This window comes from Rhinopithecus bieti, unplaced genomic scaffold (assembly GCF_001698545.2).
Source record: "Rhinopithecus bieti isolate Rb0 unplaced genomic scaffold, ASM169854v2 scaffold_42745, whole genome shotgun sequence".
Classification (NCBI taxonomy): domain Eukaryota; kingdom Metazoa; phylum Chordata; class Mammalia; order Primates; family Cercopithecidae; genus Rhinopithecus; species Rhinopithecus bieti.
Genome location: NW_016819184.1, coordinates 470,308 through 482,512, shown reverse-complemented (window position 1 = coordinate 482,512; position 12,205 = coordinate 470,308). Strand labels below are relative to the sequence as shown.

Sequence of the window (12,205 nt, the reverse complement as noted above, 5' to 3'; positions counted from 1 at the left end):
TGAGTCTCAGAGGACATCTCTCAGCCTGGCCAGCTGCAGCTAGACCCACATATGAGGCATGAGGTGCTTGCCTTGGGGGATATTTCAGCATCCATAGCACAGGGTAACAATAGCCCCTGCACTCTCTGCATCCTCCAGCCATGCCATTGATCTCCGCCTTCACTGAGGGTGTTTTGGCCACACCTACCCATATTTGGGAGTTCAGTGGGGTTTCCCTGCATCTAGTTTTTGTTTTCCATAATTTTCTAACCCTGTACTACCTTATTTTGTTTATTTGGGTTTCAGGAAGCATCTTGAAGACATTCAAATGCTACCCCGAGGACATGACTCCAATGCCATAGTCTGATAGATTTTTAAATGTTGATGGAATAGACTGTGCTCCAAAAATGTTTGACTATTCCATAATTTACCTAAGCAAATACAAAAAACTTATATATAGTGATCACCATATTGAGTCGATCCATCCAGAACATAGTATGTCTCTTTATTTAAATCTTATTTTTATTTTTCTTGGCAAAATTTTGTAGCTCTCTTCGGTTGGTTCTATATTATTCTTCCTAATTTTTTCCTGGGTACTTTATATCCTATATTGTTTTTGTAAATGGGAATTTCTTTTCTTCTAATTGTGCTGATTATGGCTAATATGTAAGATTGTCACTGAGTTTTATTTATGTATTTAAGATCAACACACTTTTATTACATATTTCCTTGGCTCAACAAAAGATAAAACAGATTTTTAGCACAAAGATGAAGATCAAATATATTTATTTGTTGAAATGAAATATCAGTGGGGAATTTAGAGAATATGATTTTATAATCAATTTTAAATCAAAATTCTCTTTTATGGTTTATGTTCATAACCTTCAGGTAAATCACAACTGATTTAATCAGCAGAATTTAATCAAGAGAATTATGTGAGGATTTAACCCACTGGTCTGAAATATCTTTGAAAATGGCATAATTCTTTGTAATAATACATTGCTCTTTGAGTGAGATCTTGTAAATGGCCCCTTTGGAGATGTTCTGAGAAATTGTATCTATTTATAATATAGTATTGAAATATGAATAAAAGTTTGCATATTAGAAAAGGAATTCTTTGGAAAATTCAGTCTGCATAGTTTTGATTATAAAAATTATGTGAATCAAATAATGTAAATGCTCTTTGGACCATGTGAGCAACCACCATCTGCTAAAACAGAAGAGATCCAAAGAAGCTACATGTGGCTGCCTCCTAACTGGTGTAAGCATCGGTCTATCCTGTGAATGCCCCTGGAGGCTTGTCATCTTGGATGTGCACGTGGCCTGAGGATGAGCTGTCCCCAGGTGGAGAGGAAGCTGATTCTGGAATGGAAGAAAGAAACAATATTAAAGTGCTACCACGAATAAAGAGCAGAGAACAGGAGAGGACATGGAACAGCAAGAACGGATCCCAACTTTGTGTATAAAGTCAGCGGTGAGTACAACGTCAGCCAGGAATGTCCCAGATTATCCAAGGCACGGCTCTGTCTCTGTGGGAAGGAACCCATGTAGTCGTTGAACCATATGGACAACACCCAAAATAAAAGTGGTCAATAAATCACTTTCAGGGGTTGGTTTTCAGGGTTCATCTTGAATCTAGGAGCAACTCACAATATCTGTGTTGCAACTCGTGCCTCCTCTCAGGTTGAGAAACCATGATCACTTAACCTTGAATCCCAGACCCTTTAACCCTCATGAACCACTTGGTGCATATAAAACGAAACATTTAGATGAGATGAGCTCACATGGTTCAGTGCAGACCTGGCATTTCAGATGCCTCTGAAAGCCATAAAGGAATATCACATATTCAAACATTCATTCCACAAGTATACATTGAGTGCAAACAACTACCCAGGCATTATGCCCGCTGGTGGATATAAAAGTAAACAGAAATCGGGGAGAGGCCGGGCTGTCTGCAGATGGTCCCAGGTTTCTTTTGGAGGTGATGGAAACACTTTAAAATTAGATCTTGGCGATAGCTGCACAACTCCATAAACATACTCATAAATAATTGAGCTGTACATTTGGAAAGGGTCAATTTTATGGTATGTAAGTAACACCTCAAAAAAGCCCTTTTCAAAAAGAGAAACAGAGCAGCAGGCCTTGTTCTACAATGCCTGCAGGAGGATAAACAAGATGGAACAGCACACAGTGTCACCTGTGGTGGCTAAGGGCATCCCACTGGGGATGGCCGCAGCCCCCCACAGCCTTGGAAGTGCAAGCACTGCCCCGGCTCGCAGCGAATTGCTATCTCTCAAACGTTTCTTTTTCTTAAGTCACATTCTCTTCCTCTATGTCAAGGCCCATACGGACACTCGCTGGTAAAATACAAGCCAACTTCTGTCTCTGGGGTGGGCCCCTATCCAGCCTGGCAAACGTCCAACAAAGTGTCCAAGTCAAGAGGCAATTCCTTTCCTCCGCTTCTCATCCACATCCCCTAGGAAAACTGTACCAGGAAGGTAGGCCACGTGGGTAATAGTACATAAGAATCATGAAATGGCTACTAATTACAATGTTTGCAATTATTTCAAATTTTGATTTTCATAATAACTCTTCATGGTTGTGTTGACCAGAGGGAAATTTTATTCCCAAATGTGCCCCTGTCAAATTCGCCATTATCTTCCAGGAAAAAAATCAAATGAGAAGCCTTTTAGAAAGAGATAAAGTTTACTCACTGGAAATTAGAAATGAATATTTATTGTCAGATCTCTGTCTAGATTAAAACCTTTTATTTAACACCAGTTGAAAGTGTAAATTATTCACATGTTTACATTTCAATGACTTCTGTTCTCTAATGATTCCATTTCTAGAGTGTATTAGTGGTAAGATAATGAAACGCCTCATCAGCTTGGAGTATTAAGCAAACAACTAACTTCAACTTTTCAACAGTGGATAAAAAGATAGAGTGGTCTCCAACAACTTATTTCATCAATTTAAAGCAATACTCAGCTAACTTTCCAAAACACAGCACTAAAGGGAATATTGCCAATAAGCCGTGGAAATGCATGTCAGCCTCCCATCGATACGCATGGGACCATGATAACAGATACACTGCTCTCACACAAATCATGGTTTTTGGCAAGATTTATCTTTCCTAGAGGGGAGAATTGGGAGGGAAAAAAAAAGAGAAAGAGAACATAGTATTGTCCACTCGCCAGCAAAAATGAGCTCTTGCTATTTGAATGACATTATATAATTATTCACCCTATTCTTCTCACTTAGATGATTGCGTGATATTAGGGAATTTTATTACTAATAGCAATGATTTCTTATCTATTTACAGTGCTTTAAGTTTACAAAACACTTGCACATGTTATCCCATTCAAGAGATTGGCTCTTTCTGGAATACTGGGGGAATCTAGATATGTCTAGAGAAAAATGAATTTGTACATTGAATTCAAGAATTTTATAAGCCAAATCCGTTTTCCAAAAATTTCCATGCAGATGTTTCACAATTGCTTCAATGGCACCACACTGTCCATGCATTTAAGTGCTGATAATCCATGACATTTTACACATTCTTCTATCTAATAAATCTCTATTTTCATGGAAACAACGAGGTTTTTTGTGTGTTGTGCCAAGCATAACTGCTGGCCTTGAATAAGCCAGAGAAATGCTTTCTTTAGCATTATAATAGGCGTGTGGTTAAGGAGTTAAGACATAATGTCTATGTTCACAATGTTTACCATATTACACTATTTACAAAATGTTCATGAAATGAAAACTAATAAAACACGGAACGAGCAGGAATGGCTGCGTGAAAGTCAGAGAAAGCTCTGGAAGCATTCCTCTGAAATCGCCATGGTCTGGGTGAGCCGGAGAAGCTCTTGCCGACTGCCTGAGATGTCGAATCTTGCTTAGGATTTAGCTGCTCAGAGAAAGTAGAAAGGGACCTTGCCCCCATTCAGGGAACAAGGAGACACAGGAGGAAATTGTCAGGGCGAGAAGTGCCAGGCGTCTGGGGGCACTGCAGATCTCATCCACGTGAGACCTGTGGCCACGTATCTTGAGCAAAAGGAGCAGTAAAGGATAAAGGTGCAGCATACATCAGGCCAGTTTGCAATCTTGTAGCTGGTCAAGTGTCCCCAAAAAAGGAAATGTAACCTTTTTACACAGTATTTCAGCAGTAATCCTCTGACAACGTTGTGCGACATTAACTGAATGATAAAAGAACTTTGAGTGAGGGAGATCAACAGAGACCACCTTCTAATCATGTCGAGGGCAGGTGATTGAGCCCAAAATGAGGTTGGCAGCATAGTGGGGAGGGAAGGGAAGGGCAGAGACAACCATGCACACTCTACAAGAGAGGCAACACAGGACCACCAATTGGGCCGTGTTGGAGGTGAGGATGTGAAGGAGCAATGTTGACTCTGAAGATCCCAGTCCGGGTGCTGATGGGGTTGCCAGGCTGGCTAGGCTGGGAGAAGACAGGATTTTGGAAGTGACACTCTGACCCCCAGACAGAGTGGGCTGCTGCTCTGTGCCAGCAGGCCAGAATGCCAGAGAAGTTGGAGCCGGTGGTGTTGTCTGCACAGATATGACAACTGAAACCGCAGGGGCAGATGAGAACTCCAGCAGGGAGGGTGCAGAGAGAGGGCAGCACGCCAGGGACCCAAGTTCAGGGTGAGCTTCAGCGAGAGTCCCTGAGAAATGTGGTGAGGGGGCCAGAGAGGTGGGAAGAGAGTCAGCCACAGAGCTACTGGAGCTGCAGGAAAAAAGGGTTTCTGGAAGTCAATGATGTAGAAAAATCATCTCTCCAGCCAGGTGTATTGGCTCACACCTATAATTCAAGCACTTTGGGAGGCGGAGGCAGAGGCAGGCAGATCACCTGAGGTCAGGAGTTCGAGACCAGCCTGGCCAATAACATGGTGCGACCTCATCTCTACTAAAAATACAAAAATTAGCCGGATGTGGTGGCACATACCTGTAATCACAGCTACTCAGGAGGCTGAGGCAGGAGAATTGCTTGAACCCGGGAGGCGGAGGTTGCAGTGAGCTCCAGCCTGGGCAACAAAGGGAGATTCTGTCTTAAAACAAAAAAAGAAAAAGAAAAATCGCCTCTCCAGTGTTGTACTTATCCCATTTAGTCTACTTGAGGTGCAGATGTTGATTTTGATTTTTAGCCCTCAACCTTTTGACTCTTTAAATCAAATATGACATAATGTGTGGAATAAAATCTACCAGATTAAGATATTCTGCTGTCATTTCCTCATTCATTACCATGCGGCTTTTTATCTAATAGGATGTGCAAAGCATTTCGTGTCTCTCCTTTGACCTCCCGTGAAATAAATTTGGCCAAACAAGCTCTACCCTAGGACATCTCTTTAATATGCAACAGATTCTTTCAATTTTAAAAGAAAAATCACCCGTTTGAATAGAGCCTTCTGTGAAAAGTGGTCCAGGCCCTGCCTGGAGTCTGCATCCTGGGCTTGCTGACACCCTCTAGGCCACTCTCTGTTTCCTGATCACTCTCCTCCCCTGCCTCGGGGAGATCTTCCTGCAGTCCTGAGCACAGCATGTCCCCACAAATAGGGTTCCTCTCTGCTCGGGGATGCTGCCCACAGTTCTACCAGCTCCCACCAGCGCCCACCCCCCTCTGATGTCATCAGAATCCAGTTCAGATTATTTCTTATTTATCCCTACACTACCTTCAAAGCTCTGCTCTCGGTCATCACTTCCTGCAGTCTCTCTAAAGACCAAATGATTCCCCCCGGTCCCTTACCTGCAGCCTCGACTCAGAAAACCATCAGCATGTAGTACCCAAAGCCCTCGTCAGGGGCCAGACCACGGTACCCCGCTGAGGCATTCCTGTGTGAATTGTCCATACACAGCACACTTGATCATTGTATAGAGAAAGATCCTGCAGCAGAGCTGGACCCGAGATACATGGTTAGCAATCAGCAACAAGGATGCTAGCCGCTAGGTCAGGGCTCTGTCCTTTGCCTGTCCTATCTCTTGTGTGGAGTGGTCAGGGTGTGTTATTTGAAAATTGTTGTAAGGCAATTCTGAAATTTTTACGAGGAAGTCAAGAAGCCGGAACCTCTTGGTGGTATATAATTCACAGTGAGGGAATTCATTATTTTTGGACAAGAATAATCTCTGAAGATATAACTGAGTCCATAGGGAATGATCTTCCATTTCCTTACACTGACCCTTTAAATTAATATTGGGGTCATCTGCAATCGTTGGCTTGGGAAAAGGACCCTGTATCCTTTTCCATGGACTGACTCCCTGTTACCGTCATGCGTCACTCTGCCTTCTGGTTTCACTTGTGCCCTTGTTGCTTCCTCTCAAACAGAAACCTCCCTCTACTTGTCTTCCTTTCAACTGGAGTGACCCCACATCCTGACTTTCCCAGTTCAGTCTTGGTTTTTACCTGTTATTCCAGCATGATTATGAACAGAGCCTTCTTTCGCTCTCAAAAAAGACCTAGTTTGGGTAATAACTCGTAGCGTCATGGTTTAAAGCTCATGTAACCAAGAGTTAAGTGCATATTGGACTAGTGAATCAAGAAGTGCATGCAGATATTCTTTCTTCTGCTGAATCAGCAACCTTCCCAGCCCTGCTTCTCACAGGAAGCCAGGTGGCTCCAGTGGGAACCCCATCCACCCACAAGGCCCTCAGTAGCCAGGGCTAAGCCCACATACTCAAGCCTAGAAATGCTCTTTTTAATGAACGTAGGCCAAGTCAACTCACCAATAAGAGAGAATCCTAACATCAGAAAATGCCTTTGTGACAGTCAGCTCTTGTTCTCCCCCACATTTTGCACTTACACAGACAGGCCGTTTTGTAGGATGACTTTCGTTAGGCTACCGCTTATACACAGGACTTGAATTTTGTATGAACTGTACTGATTCTGCATTTCACATTGCTTCCTATACATTTTGCATGCTTTACCTTCAATAAAAACATAATTTGTTTAACAAATGGGTTTATTCAGTCATTTAACAAATATTAATTTTACTGGAACTGAACTCTTTGTAAATATTGGCAATACAATAATAATGAATGAATAATGAATAAAGGGACGAACAGAGTCCCTTTTCATATAAGGCAAGTCTAGAAGAGAAATTTGATTTAAATAAATAATCATTAAACTCTAAATGTGATAAGCACTACAGGAAAAGCACAGAACGCCGTGTAACCAGAAGTCTGACTTCAGTGTTGGTTAGAGAAGGGGTTAGAAAAAGACTCCTAAGGGCCTGAGGTTTAAATAGTGGACAGAAGTTAACCAGGAATAAGAGGAGGCGGAGGATGTCACAAAAGACAAAAGGAGCAGCCGATACAGAAACTGCGAGACGGGAACCATGTCGGTACTCTAGAGAAATTGTACCAAGAGGGGAAAGTGGCCCAGGTGATGGTGCAGCCTTTGCCAAGGAATTTAAGTTTCATCCGAAGTGTAGAAGGGTTTTAAGTGGAGGAGTGATCATTGGATTTGCAGGTCTGAAAGGTCTCTCTGTCTGCTGGAGAGACAGACCAGTTGAGGAGAGCACACATGAACACTCACCATGTTTGAGGCTCTGGGAAGCGCCAGGCAAGCTGTGCTGGTGTCTGGGCATGCGTGGAGGCAGAGAGGATGGAAAACACAAGCAAATGAAAACGTGCTGTGGGGCAGGGGGAGGCAGCGCTGAATCTTCACGCAGCCGTGACGCCGGCTGGAAGTGCGAGTCTGAACCTGGGTGGGCTCGGTGGGTGGCCCAGGGTGACCCAGTGCCGAGAAGAGGATGCGGGAGAGAATGAGTCCGCGGTGAAGGGAGTGTGCTCGGTGGTGAGTCCTTCAGCTGGAGGGGCCTGGAGGCGTCCAGGCCACGGCGGATGAGCTGCCCACGTGTGAGTCTGGACTGTGCACATAGGTGTGAATGGGGGTCAGTGACTTGTCCTCTGCTGACGCCCTGGGCTTGGATGAGGTCACTGGGGGACCTTAGAGAGAAGAGAGGAAACAGGCCTGAGCACTTCCAAGGTCTAACGTCAGGGAGAGAAGAGAGATCCCGTAAACGACGGAGAGAAGTAGGAAAGAACTGGGAAAAAGAAGTCCCGAGGAAGGGTGAGCCGGGAAGGATGCCCACGGGGCGTCCCCGCAGTCAGCGAGAGGGAGGGAGAGCCTCTCCCCGGGAATGTCTGGATGCTAGAGGTGCACAGATTAGAAAGGACAGAAGAGGTTGGGGGGGCCCAGGGAAGATTGTGTTGTTTTGTTTTAATGGGTAGATGTGTGTGTTTGGGGAGATGGGTCTTTTAAATGGGAGGAAACAGAGTATGTCTCAGGACTGACAGAAAGCATCCAGGAGACGGGAGACACTCATAAAATAGAACCAAGGAAAGAATGCTGTGCTTTTACTGAGGAACTAGGGAAGATGGGCTCCGGTGCCCTGCAGGAAGAGGTGCTCCCACCATGCATGCGCGGTCAGAATCCTGCCCTGGGACTTTCTGCCCAGCAGGTGGCGGGGAGGAGCCGGGCGCAGTGCTGCGGGTGGCCTGGGTCAGACACTGCGCATGGTCAGGGGCGGTTGCGTCAACGGCGGCGCAGCTCATGATGGCGCCGGGCTCTGCTGGCTGTCACCTGTAGTTTGGACGAGGGAATATTCTTTCCTTTACAACCTGCCGTCTTCCACGTGATCTGAATCCTCTGTGACTAAGGTAGGGAATGGGAGGCTAACTACAGAGAGTCAGGATACAAAGTGTTGTTCGTGTCAATAGTCTACTGACTCTTCAACCCTCTGTGTTCTTCATTGCTATCTACTGAAAAAAAAAGTACTGATGTCTTTATCCTTGGAGAGGAGATGGAGAAGGTATTTTAGAGAGTATATTTCACTTGCTCTCAAACTTCTGCCTACTTTATACATATTTAGAGTAATTTTACCACCAACCAAGGCTGAGTTCTTAATACTGCATGGTTATCTGCGTTGCAGTGTGTAAAAAGCTTTTAAACAAATTATGGCATTTGATACAATAACTAAAAAAAAGAAAACAAAACAAAACAAAACAAACAAAAAATCCTAGGCCTGTCACTGCCTCTGACCCTGGCCCCCCAGCTGAAGCCCAGCGAAGCCCACGGGCTCAAATTTGCTTGCCATGAAAGCAGGATCAAGACTGAATACAAATAAGCCATTTTTGGCTTCTCCACACTTGAAAACTTACTTTTCCTCCACTGATTTCATACCAATGTGATATATATTCATAACCACATGTAAATAAATAAATAAAGTGCCATGATTAGGAGAGCGGTTATATCAGATAAACACAGGGGAAATTGTGTTACCAAAGGGACTATCAGTCACAGCAGTTGGGCCATCAGATCAAGGCTCTGGGGAGGGCACGAGGGATTCTAACTTTGCTGCAAGCATATGTGGATACAAAACAGTTCTTTGCTTCCAAGGATCTGTCACTGGCATCGCAGCAATACTAAACAAAAGTTATTATTTTCTTTCTTTCTGTTTGTTCCTTAGAAAACTATTTATACAAAATGTTTTCTCGATCCAAATGCAGTTTGGATATTTACTGCTCATCTGCATCAGAGCGTAAGTCGCATTTCAATCAGTGAATGTAATGTGTCAAGATGTATGCATTCTCGTGTAAAACATTTTGTTGAAATGAACAAGGCTATTTTAAAGAAAACAGCACATAGGGTTCTCACGTGTTTTTATTTATTTTTATTTTTATTTTTTGGAGACAGAGTCTTACATTGTCACCCAGGCTGGAGTACAATGGCATGATCTTGGCTCACAGCAACCTCCACCTCCCGGGTTCAAGTGATTCTCCTGCCTCAGCCTCCCAAGTAGCTGGGATTATTGGTGCCTGCCACCACCCCAGCTAATTTTGTATTTTTAGTAGAGATGAGGTTTCACCCTGTTGGCCAGGCTGGTCTAGAGCTCCTGACCTCAGGTGATCCACCTGCCTCGGCCTCCCAAAGTGCTGGGATTACAGGTGTGATGCACTGCACCCCTCCTCTCACATGTTTTTAAATGTTTCTGCAAAAACATTTATTCTTTTGATCCTATCAGTTGAGCTGCAAAATATCTGAAACCTCTTTAACTAGTAAGTCATTTTGTTTTGTTGTCATTGCAATTCCCTCCCCCCGCCTCCTGCCGTGGATGAGTTGGGTGGTTTGGGCTGTTTTTAGTTAACTAATAGAGCTTAGTGTAATATCAATACAATGCAGTCCCCAAACTGATAGACTTTTATGTGCATATGACTTTCCATTAAATAGAGAGAGTGACTTTGTAAAGAGTAAAATAAACCTCAGCTCTGTCCAGGCAGAATTCATTTGACTGAGCACTCCCCTTGTCACATCACCCTTACTCATCTCTTCTTGGAAATAAACACATTTACTGTGCGCAATAACTAAACCAACATTTTACCCTCCTGCGCGCATTCGCTTTTTAATTTAGAAAAGTCTTGAAAAACATGAAGCAGCAGGATTTTGGCATGCTCTTCAGAATGCACATAAATAAATCTTTTCCAGCAAATTCTCAAGGGTTTTAGGCAAAACTTTGTGAATGCCAGAGCAGAAAGCTAAAAAACATTTTGGGTTTGTTTATTGAGCCAAAAAAGTGGACATCGTGTCCAAAGTACAATTTGAAGCATTATTTTTTGTATTAAAGAATTTAGTAATGTGTATTCCCAATTCCAAGAATTTGTCTGCAGAGTTTCCCAGGCATGTATTGCTTCTCCAACTTTTTAACTCTTAACAGAGAAAGCCAAACCGGATGGGCTCTAGGCAGTATCAATGTTTCTGTGGGAGCCTCTTTGACTAAATAAGTGGATCATGCATCCAAGTACATTCAGTTATTCTCTGAAGAGAATCAAAATCACAAAAACAAGTACCAGGGGCACTCTCTTATCTTTTCCTAAAATCCTCTTGACCTGTTTCTTCCTGTTAACTGGAATACGCATTATGCTGTGACCCATAATACATGCTTGATGAATATTTGTTAAATTAAAAAATATTTAAAAGCCAGAGATAACAAATTGTGCTTGCCATTTGTAACTAGTCCATTTTTCCTGTTTGTTGAAATAAATACATACATTTTGTTAAAAGAATGTTTAAATGTGAAAAGGAAAAAAACAAAACAAAACAGGAAATAGGACTCTGGAGTATCCCTGTAGCCCATAAGAGGCACTTTGTTTCCATTCTCCGTGGTTTACCTAAACCTCCTTTCTACCTCTCACATTTTCTAAGCAGCATCACTATTTCCTCTTATGAAGTCTGATCTTCCCATACAGAGGGGACACCTTTTGTCGGATTCATCTCCACTGCCAAGTACAAGGTACCCAGTACAATGGCTACACCTGGAAGGCACTCAGCAAATGTCTGCCGAGAAAATAATCTCATTATTCTAATTTTCCGCATGTACTAGCTAACACTGTAGGTAGAAACTCACAAATATGCCCAACAAATGCATTTAAACTCCTCCCTTTGGGGCTTCTGGAAGGACGGAGGCATTTATACAAATACTTTCAAGTCATTGATGTTTTTTCTAAACACCATGAAAGATTTCCATAATGTATTTGTGTAATGTACATCGTTCGTATTTGTCCACTTAGGTCTTTATTTGAACATCTGGTTTTCTGCTGCAAGCCTCCCTGTGGCTGGATAGAAGCCACTTTGAAACCTGGAAGCAATGCCTGAGGTTCTCTAATTACCTATTTTCCCCTCAAATAGAAATAAAATTGACTGTAAGAAAATTTGGCAATGATTCATTTTGTGGACTGCTCTGATAATTTATTGTAGCCCAGTTTCATCAGTCCTATTGAACTTGTATCAAAGAAAGTTTCAATGATTTAAAGAGAAATCTATCGCATAACAAACTGGCTTCATTTCAGATTCATTGCTGTTAGGTAGAATCTTCATCACAGATGGTAGGATCCAGCCATCTGGCCCTTAGTCACCACCCCTCTTTCACCCTTTCCCATCCCCACCTTGCTCTCTGTACTTCAGCTGCAACAGTGCACAGTCAGCAACTTCAGCCTGCCATGGTCTCTCACACCACAGAACATCTCACACTCCCTTCTCTGTCTAAACACCAAACATTACCTAATGTGACCTACAATGACTTTAGATCTCAACTCAAAGGCTTCTGGCTCTAACTATTCCTTACACTTGCTCAAGGTCAAGTTCATCAGTTAAACATTCTTGTTGAATTACTGATTTCCATGATCTCCCAGTACCTTTTTTTTTTTTTTTTTTTTG

The 12,205-nt window shown here is 42.9% G+C and overlaps 1 long non-coding RNA gene across 2 annotated transcripts in view; it reads left to right on the top strand.

The window, feature by feature from the left end:
• The first annotated feature begins 8,509 nt into the window (after positions 1-8,509).
• LOC108519533 (uncharacterized) overlaps positions 8,510-12,205 on the top strand; it is a 32,741-nt gene continuing 29,045 nt past the window's right edge. The window contains exons 1-3 of one of the 2 annotated variants that reach the window (XR_001882648.1): positions 8,510-8,652; positions 9,462-9,533; positions 11,560-11,690. This is a non-coding gene — a long non-coding RNA (uncharacterized LOC108519533). Of the gene's footprint in view, positions 8,653-9,461; positions 9,534-11,559; positions 11,691-12,205 lie in introns of those variants that run through there. The other variant, XR_001882649.1, reaches the window with a different exon arrangement.